At 42.7% G+C, this 21,440-nt stretch overlaps 2 protein-coding genes across 4 annotated transcripts in view; both read right to left on the bottom strand.

Annotated features, from left to right (window-relative positions):
* LOC112582243 (melanoma-associated antigen B3) overlaps positions 1 to 21,440 on the bottom strand; it is a 48,364-nt gene that overhangs the window by 22,711 nt on the left and 4,213 nt on the right. The gene's annotated exons all lie outside the window — the stretch shown is intronic.
* The window catches only part of LOC112582139 (melanoma-associated antigen B2), a 119,099-nt gene that overhangs the window by 97,479 nt on the left and 180 nt on the right, over positions 1 to 21,440 (bottom strand). The gene's annotated exons all lie outside the window — the stretch shown is intronic.

The following is a 21,440-nucleotide window of genomic DNA, read 5'->3' as shown; positions in this document are numbered from 1 at the left end:
GGTCACTTTTATTACTGGAAGGGTTGGGAAAGTCCCTTCAGCTACATTCAGGTCCTCACCTTGGTTCCGGACGAGTCCTGGACCCTAAGTCTCCACCAAATGGTTGCTGCGGCTACTGGTCGAGCTCCTCGCCTTCGAAGCGGAAGTGGAGGAGAGCTGCGCACCGTCCTACGTGAGGTCGCCCAAGGTCGGCGGCAAGGGCGGCGTACTACGGGAACCCCAGTAGCTCAATATTCATCCGTTCCTGGATTCTCTCTCAGGGTCCTCCGTGTGCAGTTTAACAGAGCACCGAACGCCTCCATCTATGAAGCCAAGTCCTACAGCCCCCAAACAAAGCCTTTGCCTCCCCAAGTCCCTGCTACTGCTGCTGCTATGTCGCTTCAGTCATGTCCGACTCTGTGTGACCCCATAGATGGCAGCCCACCAGGCTCCCCCATCCCTGGGATTCTCCAGGCAAGAACACTGGAGTGGGTTGCCATTTCCTTCTCCAACCCAAGTCCCTAGTGGAAGGTATCAGGGCACTGCTCTGAGAATCTCTGCTTGTCAGGAGGGGCACCACTCTGTAAGCCTCCCTCTTTGGGGAGAGATCCTCTCATTAGCACTTATCGTCCTCACCTTAAGTCCGGTTATGGTCAAGATGACACCCCTCTGCAGATCTGGGGCCCTATCCTGTGAGAGAAGGCCTTGCCCTCCCTGAGTTCACACAGGTGGAATGAGGGGACCACTCAGAAGTAGCTCTTCTGGGTCTCTCAGAGCTAAGAATTTACAGAATGCTGTTTGGCTCCCTCTCCAGGGGTCCCCGCTAACACTCAGCATTGTCACCTGAGGTCCTGCTTGGGCTCAGATTCGTCCACCCACGAAACTAGGCTGATCCTATTAGACAGAGGCCTCACCTCACTGAGAATTTCCAGACTGAAATTAACCTGACATCTGTGCCCTGAGCTTCCTGGGGAGCACAGCGACAGAGATTTTCCAGGGCCTCCTTTGATGCAGTGTGTGCTACTGTGAGTGCACTTTCACGTCCTCACATTGAAACGGGACGAACCCTGTAACTCCACTCTCTGTTTTATGAAGCTGCTTGTCTTACATCAAGGTCCTAGTCTCCTTGAGAATTCCAAGTTGGAAGTCAGGGTGACCCTCATGTGATCGTAGTCCATAAGGGCCTCTAAAAACAGGCAGTGGGGATGCAACTCGAGTCCTTCTGTATTCCTCTTGCTCAGCAGCCTCACTACATCTACCACAGCCTAGGACTGCTCCTTGTACTGATCTAAGATACTTCTCTGGGTGACCACTATAATCAGGAGTCACTGTCTCCACAGTCCTCTTTCATGTCTTGATTAAAGGCTTCCTGGTAAATGCATATTCCTACAAACACTTGAGCAGATACCCTCTAGCAAATCTTGGAGAAAACGGGTCTCAGTCCCAAAAGTGATGTAAGATTAGGAAAATGCAGCAGAAATCAAGGAACTCAGAACAGATGTTACGCTGTCAGAGAAAAAGAGCTGATATATTCCTTCTCTTCAGCCAGATTTTGGTTGTCTGCTTAGTTCCTCAGTCATTTCCTACTCTTTGCAACCCCATGGACTGTAGCCTGCCAGGCTCCTCTGTCCATGGGGATTCTCCAGGCAAGAATCCTGGAGTGAGTTGCTCTCCTTCAGGGGATGTACCAAACCCAGGAATCAAACCCAGGACTCCCACATTGCAGGTGGATTCTTTACTTTCTGAGCCACCAGATTTAGGGTGGTTCTAAAATCTTTACTTTCAGGACCCTCCTGTTGGTCCACTGGTTAAGACTCTGTACTCCCAATGCAGGGGGCCCAGGTTCGATCCCTGGTCAGGTAATTGGATCCCACATACCAGAACTAAGAGTTCATGTGCCACAACTAAAACTTTCACATGCCACAACTAAAGAGCCTGCCTGTGGCAACAAAGATCCTGAGTGTTACAGCTAAGACTCAGAGCAGCCAAAAATAAATAAAAATAAATATTTTTAATTAAAAAAATTATTTACTTTCTACATAGAAGGATAGCACCTGATAATCTTGTCAGCCCTTCATGACTTGAGGGTGTCTGAATTTGCACATGCAGATAATCATAAGGTTACTGAGCATTATCTTTTTCTCTCATTTCTCTCTCTTATTTTGGTTATGTGCTATGTGGCAATATTGATGGTAAGAGAGTTTTGGTGGAGAGTGGATACATGTATATGTATGGGTGAGTCCCTTCACTGTTCATCTGAAACTGTCACAATATTGTTAATTGGCTATCCCCAAGCAAAAAATAAATGTTCAAATTATAAAAAACAAAACTGTGCTTCCAGTGTAAGGGGTATGAGTTCAAACCCTGGTTGTGGAATTAGGATCCCATGTTTCAAGGGGCAGTCCTAAGATGGCAGAGGAATAGGATGGGGAGACCACTTTTTCCCCCACAAATTCACTGAAAGAACATTTGAATGCTGAGCAAATTCCACAAAACAACTTCTGAACGCGGGCAGAGGACATCAGGAACCTACAAAGGCAGTTTATTGTCTTCAAAAGGAGGTAGGACAAAATATAAAAGATAAACATAGAAATAAAAGAGGTAGGGATGGAAATCCATCCCAGGAAGGGAGTCTTAAAAAAAGAGAGTAGTTTCCGAACACCAGGAAAGACTCTCACTGGCGGGTCTGTGGTGAGCCTAGGAATCTTAGAGGGCAATATAATTGGGAGGAAGAAAAATACATACATACATAAATAATTAAAACCCACAGATTACATGCCTAACGGCAATTCCCAGCGGAGCAGCAGCCCAGACACTCACATCTGCCACTAGAAAGTGGGGGCTGGACAGGGAGGCGTGGGCTGCATTTCTTAGGGTAAGGACCCAAGGCCTGAATGCCCTGAGGGCAACTGAGGGTACTAACTTGAGATAGCAACCCAGACTGTGGGATAGCTATCCCGTGAAAAGCCCTAACCTAAGACACTGCCAGGCCTGCTCACAGAGCAAAGGACTGAGCAGAGCTAGCAGGCTGTGGACTGGCCCATCCCCCACTGGAGACAGGCAGCCAAGGGCAGCCAGAGCCAGAAGGGGGCAACTGCAGCTCCAGAGAGGCATCCTCTACCAAACTGCAAGCAGGCTTCATTGCTAACCAAGACTTGTTGGGATTCTGGATGGTTGACATCCGCCGGGAAGGTTGCAGCCAGAGATCAGCTCCCCAGAAGAGACACATGGCAAACCTGAGAAGACGTGCCTGTTGTACACCCAGAAAACCGAGAGGCTGGGACAGGGGAGGTGATAAGACGCAGCCTCCAAACTGGGGCGACTGCGCTCACCAAGCTCATGGTCACCTGAGCTGTTCAGACCTGGGACAGGCACAAAACGCATGCCCAACCAAGTCTGCACCTTTGTCAAGTACCCGAGATCCTGAACCTGAGAGGCTTAGACCGGGGAAGTGCACGCAACCCAGGCCCCACCTCAGACAGTCCCCAGCAGAGCAACCTAGAGCCTGAGCAGTGTAGACTGGGAAAGCACACACTCAGTGAGCAGGGGCAAACCCAGTGTGGCCGAGACACTGAAAGCATTCCCCACACACACCAGTGATATTTGTTTGCAGTGTTCCTCCCTCCCCACAGAACGACTGAACAAGGGAGCCTAAAAAAAGTAACCACCACCACCCCCTTGTGTCAGGGTGGAAATTAGACACTGAAGAGACCAGCAAACAGAAGAAGCTAAAATAAACAGAGGGAACCACTTTGGAAATGACAGGTGCAACAGATTAAAACCCTGTAGTTGGCACTGACTACATAGGAAGGGGCCTTTAGATCTTGAGAATTATAAGCCAGATAAAGGAACTGTCTGAAAATGAACTGACCCCACACTGTCCACAACAGCTCCAGAGAAAGTCCTAGATATATTTTTACTATTATAATTTCTAATTAAAAATTAAAAAAAAATTTAAGTCCTCAGTTACTCCTTTAATTTTCATTTTTATAACCTACTATTACCTTGCAAAAAAAGACACTCTTTTTAAATCAAACTTCATATATATATTTTATAATTTTTGTGACTTTGTTTTTTTAATATTGTATTTTTGAGACTCTAACCTCTACTCTAGATTTTTAATCTTTGGTTTTTGGTATTTGTTATTGATTATGTACCTTTAAGAACCCAATCTTCAGTACCCATTTTTACTTGGGCGTGAGATTACTGGCTTGACTGCTCTCTCCCTCTTAGGACTCTCCTTTTTCTCCACCAGGTCACCTCTATATCCCCTCTCCCCCTTTTCTTCTCTACCCAACTAGGTGAATCTCTTTGTGTGTCCAGGGCCGTGGAGAACACTTAGCAAACTGATTACTGGCTGGATCTGTTGTCTCCTTTTGGTTCCCCCTATTATCCTCCTGGCCACCTCTGTCTCCTTCCTCCCTCTTCTCTTTTCTGTGTAACTCCACGAAACTCTCTGAGTGTTGCAGACTGTGGAGAGCACATAGGGAAGTGATTACTAGCTATTTTGCTCTCTCCCCTTTCTCTTCTCCTCCTAGTCATCTCTATCTCCCTCCTCCCTCCTGTCATTTCCATGTAACTCTGTGTACCTCTCTGGGTATCCCTCACTGTGGAGAAACTTTTCATCATTAACCTAGATGTTTTATCATCAGTGCCGAATAGATGGAGAAGTCTTGAGGCTACTATAAGAATAAGACTGAAAACTTGAGGCAGGAGGCTTAAATCCAAGACCTGAGAACACCAGAGAACTCCTGACTCCAGGGAACATTAAAGGATAGGAGCTCATCAAAAGCCTCCATACCTACACTGAAGCCAAGCACCACCCAAAGGCCAACAAGTTCCAGAGCAAGACATACCACGCTAATTCTCCAGCAACACAGGAACATAGCCCTGAGTTTCAATATACAGGCTGCTCAAAGTCACACTAAACCCATAGATATCTCAAAACTCACTACTGGACACTTCATTGCACTCCAGAGAGAAGAAATCCAGCCCCACCCACCAGAACACCAACACAAGCTTCCCTAACCAGGAAACCTTGACAAGCCACCCGTCCAACTCTACCCACAGAGAAGAACCTCCACAATAAAGAGGAACCACAAACTTCCAGAATACATAAAGGCCACCCCAAACACAGCAATATAAACAAGATGAAAAGGCAGAGAAATACTCAGCAGGTAAAGGAACAGAATGAATGCCCACCACACCAAACAAAAGATGAAGTGATAGGGAATCTACCTGATAACGAATTCTGAATAAAGATAGTGAAAATGACCCAAAATCTTGAAAACAAAATGGAGTTACAGATAAATAGCCTGGAGACAAGGATTGAGAAGATGCAAAAAATGTTTAACAAGGACATCAAAGAAATAAAAAAGAGTCAATATATAATGAATAATGCAATAAATGAGATAAAAAACACTCTGGATGGAACCAACACTAGAATAATGGAGACTGAGGATAGGATAAGTGAGGTAGAGGATAGAATGGTAGAAATAAATGAAACAGAGAAGAAAAAAGAAAAAAGAAATGAGGACAACCTCAGAGACCTCTGGGACAATGTTAAACGCCCCAACATTAGAATCATAGGCATCCCACAAGAAGAAGACAAAAAGAAAGACCATGAGAAAATACTTGAGGAGCAAATAGCTGAAAACTTCCCTAAAATGGGGAAGGAAATAGTCACCCAAGTCCAAGAAACCCAGAGAGTCCCACACAGGATAAACCCAAGGCGAAACACCCCAAGACACATATTAATCACATTAACAAAGATCAAACACAAAAAAACAAATATTAAAAGCAGCAAGGGAAAAACAACAAATAACACACAAGGGGATTCCCATAAGGATAACAGCTGATCTTTCAATAGAAACTCTTCAGGCCAGAAGGGAATGGCAGGATATATTTAAAGTGATGAAAGTGAAAAACCTACAGCCCAGATTACTGTATCCAGCAAGGATATCATTCAAATATGAAGGAGAAATCACAAGCTTTACAGACAAGCAAAAGCCGAGAGAATTCAGCACCACCAAACTAGCTCTCCAACAACTGCTAAAGTATCTTCTCTAGGCAGGAAACACAGAATGGGTGTATAAACTCGAACCCAAAACAACAAAGTAAATGGCAACGGGATCATACTTGTCAATAATTACCTTAAATGTAAATGGACTGAATACCCCAACCAAAAGACAAAGACTGGCTGAATGGATACAAAAACAAGACCCCTACATATGTTGTCTACAAGAGGCCCACCTCGAAACAAGGGACACATACAGACTGAAAGAGAAGGGCTGGAAAAAGATATTCCACACAAATAGAGACCAAAAGAAAGCAGGAGTAGCAATACTCGTATCAGATAAAATAGACTTTAAAGGCTGTGAAAAGAGACAAAGAAGGACACTACATAATGATCAAAGGATCAGTCCAAGAAGAAGATATAACAATTATAAATATATATGCACCCAACATAGGAGCACTGCAACATGAAAGACAAATACTCTTACCAATACTATTCAACATAGTTTTGGAAGTTTTGGCCACAGCAATCAGAGCAGAAAAAGAACTAAAAGGAATACAGATTGGAAAAGAAGAAGTAAAACTCTAACTGTTTGCAGATGACATGATCCTCTACATAGGAAACCATAAAGACTTCACCAGAAAATTACTAGAGCTAATCAATGAATATAGTAAAGTTGCAGGATATAGAATTAACACACAGAAATCCCTTGAATTCCTATACACTAACAATGAGAATCAGCGAACTGAAATGGACTGGAATGGGTGAATTTAACTCAGATGACCATGATATCTACTACTGCGGGCAGGAATCCCTCAGAAGAAATGGAGTAGCCATCATGGTCAACAAAAGAGTCCGAAATGCAGTACTTGGATGCAATCTCAAAAACGACAGCATGATCTCTGTTCATTTTCAAGGCAAACCATTCAATATCATAGTAATCCAAGTCTATGCCCCAACCAGTAACGCTGAAGAAGCTGAAGTTGAACAGTTCTATGAAGACCTACAAGACCTTTTAGAACTAACACCCAAAAAAGATGTCCTTTTCATTACAGGGGACTGGAATGCAAAAGTAGGAAGTCAAGAAACACCTGGAGTAACAGGCAAATTTGGCCTTAGAATACGGAATGAAGCAGGGCAAAGACTAATAGAGTTTTGCCAAGAAAATGCACTGGTCATAACAAACACCCTCTTCCAACAACACAAGAGAAGACTCTATACATGGACATCACCAGATGGTCAACACTGAAATCAGATTGATTATATTCTTTGCAGCCAAAGATGCAGAAGCTCTATACAGTCAGCAAAAACAAGACCAGGAGCTGACTGTGGCTCAGACCATGAACTTATTATTGCCAAATTCAGACTTAAATTGAAGAAAGTAGGGAAAACCACTAGACCATTCAGGTATGACCTAAATCAAATCCCTTATGATTATACAGTGGAAGTGAGAAATAGATTTAAGGGCCTAGATCTGATAGATAGAGTGCCTGATGAACTATGGAATGGGGTTCGTGACATTGTACAGGAGACAGGGATCAAGACCATCCCCATGGAAAAGAAATGCAAAAAAAGCAAAATGGCTGTCTGGGGAGGCCTTACAAATAGCTGTGAAAAGAAGAAAAGTGAAAAGCAAAGGAGAAAAGGAAAGATATAAGCATCTGAATGCAGAGTTCCAAACAATAGCAAGAAGAGATAAGAAAGCCTTCTTCAGTAAGCAATGCAAAGAAATAGAGGAAAACAACAGAATGGGAAAGACTAGAGATCTCTTCAAGAAAATCAGAGATACCAAAGGTACATTTCATGCAAAGATGGGCTCGATAAAGGACAGAAATGGTATGGACCTAACAGAAGCAGAAGATATTAAGAAGAGATGGCAAGAATACACAGAAGAACTGTACAAAAAAGATCTTCATGTCCCAGATAATCACGATGGTGTGATCACTGACCTAGAGCCAGACATCCTGGAATGTGAAGTCAAGTGGGCCTTAGAAAGCATCACTACGAACAGAGCTAGTGGAGGCAATGGAATTCCAGTTGAGCTATTCCAAATCCTGAAAGATGATGCTGTGAAAGTGCTGCACTCACTATGCCAGCAAATTTGGAAAACTCAGCAGCGGCCACAGGACTGGAAAAGGTCAGTTTTCATTCCAATCCCAAAGAAAGGCAATGCCAAAGAATGCTCAAACTACCGCACAATTGCACTCATCTCACATGCTAGTAAAGTAATGCTCAAAATTCTCCAGGCCAGGCTTCAGCAATACATGAACTGTGAACTTCCTGATGTTCAAGCTGGTTTTAGAAAAGGCAGAGGAACCTGGGATCAAATTGCCAACATCTGCTGGATCATGGAACAAGCAAGAGAGTTCCAGAAAAACATCTATTTCTGCTTTATTGACTATGCCAAAGCCTTTGACTGTGTGGATCACAATAAACTGTGGAAAATTCTTCAAGAGATGGGAATACCAGACCACCTGACCTGCCTCTTGAGAAATTTGTATGCACGTCAGGAAGCAATAGTTAGAACTGGACATGAAACAACAGACTGGTTCCAAAAAGGAAAAGGAGTACGTCAAGGCTGTATATTGTCACCCTGTTACTTAACATATATGCAGAGTACATCATGAGAAACGCTGGACTGGAAGAAACACAAGCTGGAATCAAGATTGCCAGGAGAAATATCAATAACCTCAGATATGCAGATGACACCAACCTTATGGCAGAAAGTGAAGAGGAACTAAAAAGCCTCTTGATGAAGGTGAAAAAGGAGAGTGAAAAAGTTGGCTTAAAGCTCAACATTCAGAAAATGAAGATCATGGCATCCGGTCCCATCACTTCACAGGAAATAGATGGGGAAACAGTGGAAACAGTGTCAGACTTTATTTTTCTGGGCTCCAAAATCACTGCAGATGGTGACTGCAACCATGAAATTAAAAGACGCTTATTCCTTGGAAGAAAAGTTATGACCAACCTAGATAGCATATTCAAAAGCAGAGACATTACTTTGCCAACAAAGGTCCGTCTAGTCAAGGCTATGGTTTTTCCTGTGGTCATGTATGGATGTGAGAGTTGGATTGTGAAGAAGGCTGAGTGCCAAAGAATTGATGCTTTTGAACTGTGGTGTTGGAGAAGACTCTTGAGAGTCCCTTGGACTGCAAGGAGATTCAACCAGTCCATTCTAAAGGAGATCAGCCCTGGGATTTCTTTGGAAGGAATGATTCCAAAGCTGAAACTCCAGTACTTTGTCCACCTCATGCGAAGAGTTGACTCATTGGAAAATACTCTGATGCTGGGAGGGATTGGGGGCAGAAGGAGAAGGGGTCGACAGAGGATGAGATGGCTGCATGGCATCACTGACTCGATGGACATGAGTCTGAGTGAACTCCGGGAGTTGGTGATGGACAGGGAGACCTGGCGTGCTGTGATTCAGGGGGTCACGAAGAGTCAGACATGACTGAGCGACTGATCTGATCTGATCTGATCTTAACAATGAGAAAACAGAAAGAGAAATTAAGGGAATACTTCCTTTTACCATTGCAATGAAAAGAATAAAACACTTAGGAATATATTTACCTAAAGAAATAAAAGACCTATAGATAGAATACTATAAAACACTGGTGAAAGAAATCAGACGGGACACGCACAGATGGAGAAATATACCATGTTCGTGGTTTGGAAGAATCAATATAGTGAAAATGATTATACTACCCAAAACAATTTATAGATTCAATGCAATCCCTATCAAGCTACCAACAGTATTTTCCCAAAACTAGAACAAAGAATTTCACAATTTGTATGGAAATACAAAAAACCTCGAATAGCCAAAGCAATCTTGAGAAAAAAAAAATGGAACTGGAGGAATCAACCTGCCTGACTTCAGGCTCTACTGCAAAGCCAGTCATCCAGACAGTATGGTAGTGGCACAAAGACAGAAATATAGATCAATGGATCAAAATAGGAAGCCCAGAGATAAATCCATGCACCTATGGACACCTTATATTTGACAAAGGAGGCAAGAATATACAATGGAGAAAAGACAATCTCTTTAATAAAAAGTGGTGCTGGGAAAACTGCCCAACCACTTGTAAAAGAATGAAACTAACACACTTTCTAACACCATACACAAAAATAAACTCAAAATGGATTAAAAATCTAAATGTAAGACCAGAAACTGTAAAACTCTTAGAGGAAAACATAGTCAAAACACTCTGCGACATAAATCACAGCAGGATACTCTATGACCCACCTCCCAGAGTACTGGAAATAAAAGCAAAATAAACAAATGGGACCTAATTAAAACTTAAAAGCTTTTGCACAACAAAGGAAATTTTAAGCAAGGTCAAAAGACAGCCTTCACAATGGGAGAAAATAATAGTAAACGAAGCCACTGACAAAGAATTAATCTCAAAAATATACAAGCAACTCCTGCAGCAGTTCAATTCCAGAAAAATAAAGGACCCAATCAAAAAATGGGCCAAAGAACTAAACAGACATTTCTCCAAAGAAGACATACAGATGGCTAACAAACACATGACAAGATGCTCAACATCCCTCATTATCAGAGAAATGCAAATCAACACCCCAATGAGGTACCATGTCACGCCAGTCAGAATGGCTGCTATCCAAAAGTCTACAAGCAATAAATGCTGGAGAGGGTGTGGAGAAAAGGGAACCCTCTTACACTGTTGGTGGGAATGCAAACTAGTACAGCCACTATGGAGAACAGTGTGGAGATTCCTTAAAAAACTGGAAATAGAACTGCCATATGACCCAGCAATCCCACTGCTGCGCATACACATCAAGGAAACAAGAATTGAAAGAGACATGTGTACTGCAATGCTCATTGCAGCACTGTTTACAATAGCCAGGACATGGAAGCAACCTAGATGTCCATCAGCAGATGAATGGATAAGAAAGCTGTGGTACATATACACAATGGAATGTGACTCACCCATTAAAAAGAATACATTTGAATCAGTTCTAATGAGGTGGATGAAACTGGAGCCTATTATACAGAGTAAAGTAAGCCAGAAAGAAATACACCAATACAGTATGCAGCTACTGCTGCTAAGTCGCTTCAGTAGTGTCCGAATCTGTGCCACCCCATGGCAGCCCAGCAGGCTCCCCTGTCCCTGGGATTCTCCAGGCAAGAACACTGGAGTGGGTTGCCATTTCCTTCTCCAGTGCATGAAAGTGAAAAGTGAAAGTGAAGTCCTGTCCAACTCTTAGCGACCCCATGGACTGCAGCCTACCACTCTCCTCCGTCCATGGGATTTTCCAGGCAAGAGTACTGGAGTGGGTTGCCATTGCCTTCACCAATACAGTATACTAATGCATATATATGGAATTTAGAAAGATGGTAATGATAACCCTATATGTGAGACAGCAAATGAGACACAGATGTACAGAACAGTCTTTTGGACTCTGTGGGAGAGGGCGAAGGTGGGATGATTTGGGAGAATGGCATTGAAACATGTATATTATCATATGTGAAACAGATCGCCGGTACAGGTTCGATGGATGGGACAGGGTGCTCAGGACTGGTGCACTGGGATGACCCAGAGGGATGGGATGGGGAGGGAGGTGGGAGGGGGGCTCAGGATGGCCAACACATGTATACCCATGGCTTATCATGTCAATGTATGGCAAAACCACTACGATATTGTAAAGTAATTAGCCTCCAATTAAAATAAATAAATTTATATTAAAAAAAATATGTTTCACATAGCAATCAATCAATCAACAAAACACCATCATAGGAAAGAGTGATGGGGATCCATGAAAGAAATAATTGATGAGCTAGATTTCATTCCCTTTAAACGTCTGCTCTGTGAAAATATACCATCAAGAGATCAAGTGATGAGCCATAGTCTGGGAGAAAATATTAGCAAAAGACATATCTGATGAAGACTCTAACCTAAAATATACAAAGAACTCTTAAAATTAATAAGAAGAAAACTAACATCTAATAAAATATGTACAAAAGATATGAATAGATCCTCCCCAAGGAAGATACACAGATGGCAACAAGCATATGAAAAGATGCTCCACATCATATACCATTAGGGAACTGCAAATTAAAAAAAAAAAAAGAAAGAAAAAAACAAGCAGATATCACAACATGTCATTTGGAATGGCCAGCATTCAAAGGACTGACAACACCAAATGGTGGTAAGGATATGAATCAACAAGAATTCTCATTACTTGGTGGTGGTGATGGAAAATGGTAGAACTGCTTTGAAGACGGTCTGCAAGTTTCTTAGTAAAATATACATATTCAACACTGCTGGTAGGAATGTAAATTGGTACACCCACTATGGAAAACAGTATTGAGGTTCCTCAAAAAATAAAATAACACATAATATTCTCTGCAATTCCACTACTATCCAAAGGAATTGAAATCAGGACCTTGAAGAGAACTCTGCACTCCCATGTTCACTGCAGCACTACTCACAATATCCAAGAAAGGGAAGTAGCCTAAGTGTCAAGGGACAGATGAATGGATAAAGAAGATATAAAATATACATACAATGGAATATCATTCAGCCTTAAAAAGAAGCTAACCTCTCCAGTTATGACAGCATGAATATAACTAGAGGACTTTATGCTACAGTGAAATAAGCCAGACACAGAAGGACAAATACTACATGACATTTATATGAGCAATCTAAATTGGTCAAAGTCAAAGAAGCAGAGAATAGAGTGGTGGTTGCCGGAGGCTATGGGAGGGTGGATGGGAAGGAACTGTAGACTTAAAAAACATTCACAACCTAAAAGTTGACAGTTATGTTGTATTTGGTAGAAACGTTTAGGACTTCTACCCAGGAGGCAGCATCTCGAGTAACCCTGAGAGTTCAAACTGCTCCAGCCAGGGCGGGAGAGGAGGAGCCAGGTCATATAGAAGTTTTGCAACAAAGGGCGGGTAGTCTGAATATCAAAAGATTATCATAAATGAAGGAAAACCAGATAACCCAAGTTAAGGACTTTAGTGCTTTTCCTTGTATGGGAAGATGCAAGAATCTGGGCTCACTGAAATCATTCCTCTGATATACACCTCACCTATCTGTATCCCATAGTTTTACATCTTGTGTTCCCTCAAGGCTCACCATCTGTGGGGCTGCAACTGTTGATAACTGACAATGTTTATTCACTGATATGGCAGACAGTATTCCAATTCTCAGTATTAATCAAAAGTTACAAAGTTTAATTATACAAAATGAATATGTTCTAGGAAACAACTATATAATATAGAGCTTATAGTTAAGAATACTATATTGTACACTCTCTAAGAGGGCAAATACTATGGCAAGTGTTCTTATCACACACAGAAAACATAAAGGGTGAGAAGGCAACTCTTAGAATGGCCATGATCAAAAAAGCTACAAACAATAAATGCTGGAGAGTGTGTACAGAAAAGAGAACATTCTTGCATTGTTGGTGGGAATGTAAATTGATACAGCCACTATGGAGAACAGTATAGAAATTCCTTAAAAATTAGGAATAAAATTACCATATGATCTTACCATGCCACTATTGGGCATATACCCTTAAGAAGCCATAACTGAATAAGATACATGTACAATAGCTAGGACATGGAAGCCACTTAGATGTCCATTGATAGATGAATAGATAAAGAAGCTGTGGTACATATATATACAACAGAAAACTACTAACCAATAAAAAGGAACACATTTGACTCAGTTCTAATGTGCTGGATGAACCTAGAGCCAATTGTACAGAGTGAAGTAAGTCAGAAAGAGAAATATAAATATCGTATGCTGATATAAACATATGGAATCTTGAGATATGGTACTGATGAATGTATTTGCAGGTCAGGAATGGAGACACAGATGTAGGGCTCAAACCACTGCTCTGTGATAACCAAGAGGGGTGGGAAGGAGTGGGAGGTGGGAGGGAGGTTCAAGTGGAAGGGGAAATATGAATACCTATGGCTGATTCGTGTTGATGTATGACAGAAACCAACACAATATTGTAAAGCAATTATACTCCAATTAAAAATAAACTTTAAAAAGAGTGAGAGGGAAATTTTGGAGGTAATGGATATGTTTATGGCATAAACTGCGTTGGTAGTTTCACAGTAGACTTAACTCCAAACTCATCAATCTGTATACATTAAATATGTACAGGTTATTATATGTCAATCATACCTTAATAAATTTCTTTTTTTTTTTAACAAACTGAACATATTCTTCGGCTTCCAAAGTGGCTCAATGGTAAAGAATCCATCTGCATTGCAGGAGACATGGGTTCAATCCCTGAGTTGGGAAGATTCCCTGGAAAAGGAAATGGTAACCCACTCCAGTATTCGTGCCTGGGAAATCCCATGGATAGAGGAGCCTGGTGGGCTATAGTCCATGAGGTTACAAAGAGTCGGACATGACTGAGTGACTAAACAACAAACATACTCTTACCCTACGATCTAGTGGTCATGCTCCTTGGTGTTTAGCCAGACGAGCTGGAAACTTACATCCACACAAAACCTGCATGCAGTACTTTATAGCAGCTTAGCTCATATTTTCCAAAACTTAAAAAAAGCAACAATGGGGTCCTTTAGCAGCTAACAGGATAAGTAATGGAATACTGTTCAGTGCGAAAAATGAATAAGTTTCCAAACCCTGAAGAGACATGGAGGAAACTTAGATGTGTATTACTAAGTGAAAGAAACTAATGTGAAAAGGCTCCACACTGCATGATTCCAACTATATGACTCCTGGAAAAAGCAGAACTATAGAAACAGTAAAAAGACCAATGGTTGCCTAGAACGCAGTGGGGATGGGCAGAGGGAGGGATGAACAGAGCACAGAGAGGTTTTACTGTTGTGAAACTGCTTTGTATGACCCTATAGGAGTGGATGCTGTTATTTAGTTGCTCAGTCATGTCCGATTCTTTGCGACCTCACAGATTGTAGCCTGCCAGGCTCCTCTGTTTATGTGATTTCTCAGGCAAGAACACTGGGGTGAGTTGCCTCTTTCTTCTCCAGGGGATCTTCCCATCTAGGGATTGAACCCGTGTCTCCTGCATGGGCAGGTGGATTCTTTACCGCTGACTCACGAGGGAAGCCCATAAGGCTGGATACAAGTCATCATCCATTTATCTATATTCACAGTGGGTACAATACCAAGAATGAAGATAATTCAAGTAAGCAAGTAAGTGTGCTAGGTCAGGACTGTTTGCTAAAGTAGCTTCCTAGATTGTAGCAAACAGCCCACTCTACTGGGGGACACTGATAGTGCGGGAGGCTGTACACGTGTCCAGGAAGAACACATATGGGAACTCTCTGTACTTTCTGCTCCATTTTGCTGTCAATCTAAAACTGCTTTAAAAAAGTAAACTTAAAAAAATCTTTGGGGCCTGGGGTGGTGGCTCAGTCCCACAACCTTCTCTCAGGATCTCAGTCTTGAGTGCAGGGCCAGGCCCTCTTACCCCTCTATCCAAAAGTATATGAGCCCCTCAATCCTCAGTTAGCTTGATTTGGAAGCAGGCAGGACCCGAGGCTCCCCTCTTTGTGGATCTGAGAACATTTCTGCAGAGAAAGGCTCTCACTTCCTGAGATCCAAAAGGATGTGAGGGTGGCTTGCTTGACCACACCTGTCATGCCATGAGTGACAACTGCATCAGGCAGGTTGAGAATGCATATGATGGTGATCCCACTGGGGGTGCTGACTCCATACCCTAAATCTGACTCAGGTGAAGGCCTCAGAGTTCCCTCTCTGCTGACCTGAGACCTCCATCTCAAATCAAGCTCATCACTTTTCTGTTACCCCTGAGAAGGATATGAGGACATCTCTTTTGACCTTTACAAGGATCTGCCATGGCAACTGCAGAAGGCAATGGCACCCCACTCCAGTACTTTTGCCTGGGAAATCCCAAGGATGGAGGAGCCTGGTAGGTTGTGGTCCATCGGGTCGCTAGAGCCGGACACTACTGAGCAACTACACTTTCACTTTTCACTTTCATGAATTGGAGGAGGAAATGGCAACCCACTCCAGTGTTCTTGCCTGGAGAATCCCAGGAACGTGGAAGCCTGGTGGGCTGCCATCTATGGGGTGGCACAGAGTCAGACACGACTGAAGCAACAGCAGCAGCAGCAGGGCAGAGAACCCTCTATCATAAAAATCCTGGTTAGCAAGGAAAACTAGCATATCCCAGTTAAGAGTATAACACTGAAGGTCACCATGAGGTAGATATCCTCAGTGGATGTTACACAAAGCTCCTAAATATTTCAAGGGCCCCAAACTTACCTATCTCTCACTTGCCCTTTTTTATAAACCACTCCCTCTTTCATTCATTTAACCACCTACAAGTGTCTATTCCTTCCCTATTGTTCGCCACATTACAGTCAAGATAACTTGATTTCAATTATTATTATTTTTTTAGTGGTGTGGGCTCTGGCTCCCCCACCCGAAGGGCAGAGTGTGCCAGTCCAGTGGCTTCAAAGCATCATCCCACCTCATGGGAGTGCCACCCTGATTTCTGGGAAACTCCATAGACATAAGACAACTTGAATAAACCATCTAATCTCCACAGGGGTTTCCTGTACTGGAATAAGAGCACAGGACACATTCCATGCCAGTTTCACATGATGTCTCTCTGATTTACTCACAATCCCAAAGCACAGGGAGATTCAGAAAATACTGCAGGTTTGGGTCTCAACCCCGAAAGGAAAGTCCACATCACAATTGAGTCATACGAATTTTTTGGTTTCCCAGTGCTTTCATAAAATTTATGTTTATACTGTACTATAGGTTATTAAGTGGGCAATAGCATTATGCCTCAGAACAATATAGATATCTTAAATAAAAACACCTATTTGCTAAAAGAAAAAAGATGCTAACCATTATGTGAGCCTTCACTGAGTCCATCATTTTTGCTCCTGAGGGTGTAAACACTGCAAGAGTTATCAAAACATGACACACAGACATGAAGTCAGCAAAGGTGATGGAAACATGGAGCCGAAAGACTTGCTGGAAGCAAGGTTGACTAACACAAACTTTTAATTTGGTAAAGAAAAGAACAAAGAAAAGAAAAGCAGTACCTGTGAAATACAATAAAGCAACGTGCAACAGAGTGAAGTGTGCCTGTAACTGTTAAGGGCAGTTTCCCATCCCAGGCTTTGTCTTTAAACTATGCAGCTCACCGTGTGAGAACCTGGTCCCTGGTCACGATTGCCACAGCCTCATCCAGCCCACCATGCACTCAACTTATAATTACATCCCACCAGAAGACTTTTACTTTCCCGAGGCCCACCACTACCTTGCATCAGGGAATTCACATTTGACTGCTGTCATGTCACCATTTCCTTTACATGACAGCTGCTTCTCGACTCTGTAATTTTACGGTCAGTGGCTAGATCTTTTTCTCAGCTCTCCAAGTATTAGCATGGAGTCTTCTATGAGCAGAGGCTCAATTACTGTTTAGGGAATAAATGAGCCTGTGAGCATGAGGATGAATTTCTTAGAATTTAATTTTACATTTTTGAATTAACAAAGCATACACTGTCATTTATAATTTTGTAAAACACAGACTACAAAAGATGAGGAAACAAAATACCATCCATCTTACATTCCCTCTATTTCTTGATCCCACATATTGCACTGCTTAGTGTTTTCATATTGTCAAGGAAATAACATATTGTAATGCCACGTTATCTTGCACAAGCTTACTAAATAAGATGGAAACTTTCCCACTTCTTTTACACAACAGAAAAATTCTTATCCTCAAGACTGATAAACAACAGTAAGTGTGACTGACGTCATCCGTAAACTTAGATTATAAGCTTTCATTAAGGAGCAACCTTTGAAAAGTAGCAAGAACATAAAAACACAGATTTATCTCTAAATTCCTCATACAGAACACAAACCCCAAGAAATTATACACTGTGCACCCTCTGGGATGCCCCGTTCTATACTACTTATAGAACACTGAATGCTATCTTCAACCACAAAGTACAGAATTTGGCTCAGCTTCATTAGGTGTGGGAAGAATTGCTGGAGGAACACTGGGACATCCACTAGCTTGGGCCCTCTCTTCCTCACCTCTCAAAGCTGTGATACCCAGGATCTCCGATAGTTGACAGAAGAGGTGGGGTTGTGGCGGGTGGGGGGAAGCCTGGCAGGGTGTTCTACAGTCCTCATTCAGAGTCCCCATCTTCATATCTCTCAGAGTCTGACACTCCTCCCTTTACCGAACTGTGTCCACATGCCTCCAAACAAAGTTTCACCTCTTAAGAGTTTTGGCAGAGGAGAAGTCCAGGAATTCAGTGCATGGGTGCTGCTTTGTGTTGCCATCTTTATTGCTCCATGCCTCGGCCGCACTCAGCGCTCTCCCACTGACTGGAGTTAGGGCCTATGTTTCCTTCATTTACAGAATCAAGTAATCGCTTATCTTACAGAATGTCTTAGATCAAGATATACCGAAGAAATCGGCCTAAGAGAGTTGTAGGAACCATCCCCTGCAGATCACAGAGATGAGACTTTGGGCATTATCTTTGTTACCGGATGGGGGAATGGTCCCTTGAGTCCACATTCAGGTCCTCACCTTGCCTTCAGATCAGTCCTGGGAATCCACTCTTAGCCACATGAACGCGCTGAACATCAGTCCGAGCTCTTCGCCACCAGCACGGAAGTTTTGCAGAGACACTTTCGGCTATGGCTGCCCTGTGCACGATCTCTGAGGGATGATGGAAGGGGCGGGGCTCTGTGGGGACCCCGTCGTTCAGTGTTCAGCAGTCCCTGGGTCATCCCTTAGGGTCCTCACCATGCCATCTGTCAGAGCCCAGGACCCTTCCCACTGAGGACTTGAGTCCTCCTGCCCCCAAACGAAGCCCTCACCTCTCCGAGTCCCTAGTGGGGAATCAGGGCACTTCTCTGTGCATCTCTCCTTGACAGGGGCAGCGCCACTCTGTGAGCCTTCCTCCTTGGTGGGAGAGACCCTCTCATCAGCACTGATGGTCCTCATCTTCCCAGTGGTGATGGCCAAGATGCCATCCTCCTAAGAACTGGGGTTCCATCCATTCCCTCGCTGAGACCAGATAGAAATGAAGAGGCTTCTCATCCGTATAACTCTGCCTGGAGCCTCTGGGGTTAGGAATAGGGGCAGGGGTCTGTAAAGCCTCCTCATTTGTGGGTCTAGTGATACTTCTTTCTTCACTCAGGGACCTCACCATGGTCCTGGCCAGTCCTGGGACCTGACCCTCCAACCTGAGATTCTCCCTCTACTGAACTGAGGCCATTCTTCTTAGAATGAGACTTTGACCTCACAGAGAACTACAAGGCTTATAAGAGGGAATGTCCTGTCTGGGCATTCTAGGCCTGAGAGCAAGTTTGGGCAGGTCTCTGAATGACCTGTATTTTGCGGTGCTCGTCTCTCCAGTCCTCACCTATGGAAGCCCAAATTTTGTCTATCTCTTGGATTAAAAAATTCCTGGGGAGCACCACATTCTGGCAAACTCTTGAGCAGTGTCCCTAATGCAAACCTTAAAGTTTCATGTCCCAGACTTGATCTGAGATGGGTAAAATAACACAGAAGGCAAGGGGCAAAATGGGGTGTGTTCCCTGAGAAAAATGCTGCTCCATTCTTTTCAAAAGCCAGAGTCAGTCTCTTTTCATGACTGGTTTTAATTGATTGACAGGCATACTTTTCAAACATTGTACTGCATGTAGTCATGCGTCACAAATACTGTGTTTCATTACAAACTGAAAGTTTATGGTAACCATGCATTGAACGTGTCTATTGCATCATTTTCCCAACATTATGTATTCACTTGGGGTCCCTGTTCCACATATTGTTAATTCTTCAAATATTTTAATCTCTTTCCTTATTTTATTTCTTATGGTGCTCTGATCAGTTGTCTTTGTTACTATTGTAACTGTCTTACATTTGTAAATTAAGCTATGTGCATATTTTAGACATCTTCTAGTAAGTGTACAATAGGATTAACAACTTTTATAAGCACTGGGAATCCCCCAAATTCCTAATGATTTACTCTATGGCAATTTTCACTTTATTGCAGTGATCTAGAACCCAAGTCACTGTATTTGAGATATGAGTACAATTCTAAAGGAAAAAAGCCATCCAAGATGGTTTTGTGCTATTCTGAATGAGGTTATCCGACACTGCACTGAGAGACGATCTTACTGTCCCTATCATCTGTTTCTCTTCTTTATTCATGTCATTTATTGATGTAGCCTTCATGGTTTTGTGCCTAAAGAAGTGTATTGGAATATATCCAGAGTTCTTACTTTTATCCCAAGATACTTTTGAGTGTTAAGGAACACAAGTTCTGCTTTAGGGCAAGAGGAGTATAACAGTGTCGGATCTAGAGGAATTCAGAGAGGAATCTAATTCCAGGCCTATCAGTCACTAGTGTTCCCCAGCAAGGGCTCACTGCCTGATGCACCTAGAAGCCAATACTATGGAACGGGCTTTTGAGAGAAAAACTTTAATCCAAGGTGGAGTAGCAAGAAGACAGGAAGTAGGGCTCTCAAATCTGTCTCCTCAACCCAGAGGTTGAGGTAAAATGAAAGGGGTTAGGGGAACTGCAAACTTGGAAACTATTTGGCTAGTCTTGAATTAGTTCATGTAAGCTATTCATGCTGCTAGAAGCCAGATTTTCCGTATTGAAGGACTTCATACAGTTCTCCCCTGGCAACATTCCTACTCTGAGAGTTCCACAGACTGAACCCTCTTGGTTCTGCAGTCATCCTGGAAACATAGGCTCCTTTTTGGCACATGCATAGTGCTGCCTCTAAAAATAACTCAAGGTTTGATTAATCAACAACCTGTTTTAAGGAGGCAAAACCACTTTAAACTGGTCAATGCTTTATGCTTCAATCCCCCCATTTCTCTCTGTACATTCTTCAAGCTTGTGGGAAATCATCCTCACAAATTGAGGATGAGTCTCAATTTCTGTAGAAAATGATAATCCCAGGTCCCAGATTTTTGTACCAATAGGACTGGAGTGTTATATAAGGATTGACAAGGTTGGATTAATTGGTATTTAAGAAAGGTAGTTATCAGAGGCTTTGTTTCCTTCACATGGCTCTTTACAGGCTATTGCTTTAAAGTGGGCGTTTTGGTGCCTGGATGGAATTTATTACTATTGGGTCAGCTGTCTTGGCTCTTCCTGGCCACTCCTAAGACCAAACTGAGCTCTGCAGTTGACTGACCAATTTCTTCCACTGTAGTGCTCAAAAATTACAGAGGAAGGAACACTCCCAAGCTCATTCTATGAGGCCACCATCACCCTGAGAGCAAAACCAGACAGAGAAGCACACAGGGAAAAAAAAAAAAAACAAAAAACGAAAAGAAAAGAAAACGACAGGCGAATATCACTGAAGAACACAGATGGAAAAATCCTGAACAAAATACTAGCGAACCAAAAAAGACAGTATCTTCAATAAGTGGTGCCTTGAAAACTGGACAG

Source organism: Bubalus bubalis, chromosome X, assembly GCF_019923935.1.
Source record: "Bubalus bubalis isolate 160015118507 breed Murrah chromosome X, NDDB_SH_1, whole genome shotgun sequence".
Taxonomy (NCBI): domain Eukaryota; kingdom Metazoa; phylum Chordata; class Mammalia; order Artiodactyla; family Bovidae; genus Bubalus; species Bubalus bubalis.
The sequence above is the reverse complement of the archived record's forward strand: the minus strand, read 5'-3'. Positions and strand labels throughout refer to the sequence as shown.